The sequence below is a fragment of the Myotis brandtii genome, unplaced genomic scaffold, assembly GCF_000412655.1.
Source record: "Myotis brandtii unplaced genomic scaffold, ASM41265v1 scaffold132, whole genome shotgun sequence".
NCBI lineage: Eukaryota > Metazoa > Chordata > Mammalia > Chiroptera > Vespertilionidae > Myotis > Myotis brandtii.
This window is the reverse complement of record NW_005354673.1, coordinates 4,477,357-4,481,005: the sequence shown is the minus strand read 5'-3', so window position 1 is coordinate 4,481,005 and position 3,649 is coordinate 4,477,357.

Sequence of the window (3,649 nt, the reverse complement as noted above, 5' to 3'; positions counted from 1 at the left end):
CCAGGCACTGAGCGCTCACGGCTCTCGGGGTCAGCGCCCCGGGATCCCCCGCCCTCTCGGGAGGTCTGGCTCCTCCGCGCTTCCTTTGATCTGGCCCCCTCCCCACCCTCTGTCCCCGCCGCTGTCGCCATCGCAGCCCCAAGCAAATTCTTGTAATGGGGAGTCTGCAGCCCTCCGGCAGGCGCTCCCCAGCCCGGGCGAGGACTCCTGCGAGGTCGCTCTCCCCTGCGGTGCTCCCACTCCCACAGCGACGTTGGGGCGCGAGGAGAGCCAGGGCTTAGCGCTTAAGGGATTCGCCGCGGCCCCACGCGGGACCCCTCAGATTATGGGCAAAATGTTTATGACTCCAGGTAGGTCTGCGTGGGGAGGAAGGCCTGGAAGTAACCCCCGAACTTCCAGCTCCCCTGCTGGGCGTGGAGACCGGAGAAACACCTGCCGTCCTGCACCAGTTTTCTCGGGGTGTCTGTCCTCAGAACACTTCAAACCAGGAGTGCGCTGAGACTCGGATGGAGGGTTGAAGGGAACCGAAGTTTTGCAACCCCGAAGCTGCCTTTTGGGCTATTGACTTTAAGCTGTTTATGAAGAAACAAGACTCAGAACCTTTATGTCTCCCCCTCTCCTGCCCAAGAGATTCAGACGGAAAAACCTGTTTTAGGAAGGAGATCTTAGGATGCTGCCTTAGCCTAATTTGATTAAAGGATGGTAAAGAGAGGGCTTCGGGCAGCGGCTTCTTAGGTACATGTGTCCCACTCTTCCTCAACTACCTGTAAACCACCTAGTCTCACTTCTGAAATCTAAGACCCCTGTCCCCCCCACCCCCCACCCCTTTTCTCCATTGTCCAACATGTCTTATATACCCAGTGTTGCTTCACTGTCTCTGGATTTCATGCTTATGTGAATTCCCCATACACATGTTATTACATTTTTTATTTTCTCCTGTTAATCTGTCTCTGGTCATTTGATTATTAGCCCACCTAGAACTTAGCGAGTGGGAGGAAAAGTGTTAATATTTCTTTAGCCCCTACAGGTTAAAGCCCCAGAAAGACAGCGGCTAACCATATTTGAGGGAGTGGCCAGTAGATCCTGCCCTGCTGCTGGTGTCACTTAGTTTTATTCCGGATCTGGCCGTGGGACTGCCACTCTCCCCAGTGCAGGGATCCTCGCCGGTAGGGCATGGAATAACACCTCAATGTTATGGTAAACATCAGGAACTCGAGGGGTGATGACAATTTTAGTGGCTTAGATAGGGGCTGTTAGGGGATGTGAGCTCGGCGACACAGGGCAAGCGAGAGTGGATGGGGATTGGACAGGTTAGTAAGGAGCATTAGGAAGATGGGGGGAGCACAGTCTGCCTCAGTTTCAAGGAAGGGATAGAAGCTCTCGGGAGGCGCTGGGGAGGATGGCCAGGAAACCTGACACAGGGCTGAAACTTGGGATCTGGGTTTAGCCGTAGTGAAACTCTTAGGGGACTGGCTTATTTCTGAGAAACTGCTTCTATCCCCAATAGCACGGCCCAGGACTCTGCAGTGTTTTGAATAGTGCATCACAGAGATTACAACCTGGGTCTGGAGTCGGCCACACGTTTGAATCATTGACGAAGAAGTTGATATTATTGGACAAGTTCTTTGACCTCTCTGTGCTTTTGTCATCTGTAAACGTGTGTGGGGGGTAGGTGGAGGGAGAAGGGTACCTACTTCACAGGTGTGAGAATGAACTAAGAATGTATGTGAAAAAATTTATATTAGGATGAACTATATAAAGTTGCCACTTGTTAGTTAAACAAGGTCAAATACTGGCAATTTCATATGATGCAACCTCTTCAGATGCCTGTGACATGTGTAAACACTGTTGGCCAAAAGAAACCTAGCATTTGAGCTCCTGCTACACTGTATTGCTTTTACTAGACTAAATGGGAGACCACTTTGTTTTTTTGTTTTTTTAGAACTTTTTTTGATAAAACTATTTTTGAATCCAACCAAATATTTTGTCTTTCCATCAGACTTTTGCATCAAACTCGGAGTTTGAAAATAAAGGGTGCCCTGACCCATATGGTTTAGTTGGTCGGGCAACAGCCCATGCACCAAAAGGTTGTTGGTTCCATTCCTGGTCAGGGACATGCCCAGGTTGCAGACTTGATCCCTGGTGGAGGGTGTGCAGGAGGCAGCCGATCAGTGTTCCACTCTCACATTGATTTTTCTCTTTCTCTCCCTCTCCCTTCCTCTCTCTCTAAAAATCAATAAAAATATTTATTAAAGAAATAATAGTGGTATTATTTATTCATTTGTACCTCTCTTAGGGCACAGGTTTTTTCTCTCTCCAGGTTTTTTTTTCTTTTTCTTTCCTTTTCTTTTTTTTGTTAATGCAGTGGACAGAAAGGAGGTGAGATTGGGGGTTTCTCCTGAGGACCCAAATGGGTTAAGTAGATCTCTTGCCACCATTAGGTAGGGTGAGGATAGGATTAGTATCACATAGCCAGAAATTTCCTGTGCCCTTAAGTGAAGGGTCCCATGGTTTCCATGGATCAAACTCTACCAGGCATATTTCCAGAAAGCATAAAGGGTGGTAATTAGGTAGTTGTTGGTCAAGGTTATATGAGTGATTAAATTGGCATCTTAGGTTTCTGAATATTAATAAGGTGAGCCTAGGGGGGAGTCCAATATGGCAGCGGATTAGTTGAGAACCACACTGATCTTCTCCCAGGACCAAACTGGAATTACAACTAAAATATTAAAAAATAATCCTGAATAACTAACTGAAGACTAGCTGGAGAGAAGACTTACAACCCAGGACTTAAAGAGGAGACCACATAGCGACTGGTTGGAAGTGTAGAGGCGTGAGAGGGCTGGCAGGGCTCCCACAGCAGCAGCTGAAGTTCTGGAGGGATATCTCAGCTGCTGGGTTCCCTGTAAGAAGTCTGGGGTCTAAACCTCAAACCAGGCTCCCCATCCCAGAGCACCAGAACTGGGAAAGGTGCCCACATAACATCTGGCTGGAAAAAGAAGCAGGGTTGCTGTCTGACAAGGAGAGACGGCTAGAAAGGCAGGCACCCTCTTAAAGGGCCAATGCACAAATTTTGTTTGTAGCCACTCACCTTGGGCTCCAGCAGAGGAAGGGCAGAGTGGATGAGAGCTGTGTGAGGAGTCCCAGGTTAGTGGCTCTGGGGTGAGAGCTGAGAAGACAGCTGCCTGGATCCCTGTGCTGAATCATTCCCTCACACTGCAGAGGACATCTTCCTCAGGCAGACCTTTCCCATCATGCAGCATTAGCCTTGGGGGAAGCAATAGCCCTACCTGTTGGAATCCCTCTCACCCCACCCTGTGGAGCTTATGCCCTGCTGAGGACTATAGCCAGTCATAAGTGACTGAGAGTAACAGACAGACTACAGGCAGAGGTGGATCTATGGGTGCTTTGAATCTTTGCCTCTCCAGCTCCTGGGCCTGGGACTAGTAAAAGCAAACCTTGGCCTGCAGCTTGGTCCTTTCCACATGTAGCCAGGCCCAGTAGAGGGAGCCATAAACTGTGGATTGCTGATAGCTCCGAACAGGTTGCCCAGGGCCAATCACAGAGGGTATCTGACATTGTCCTGCACCAGAGTCCCTCCAAAGAGGCCCAGGCCAACACACCCAGTGGCCAGCTTCAGACAACAACA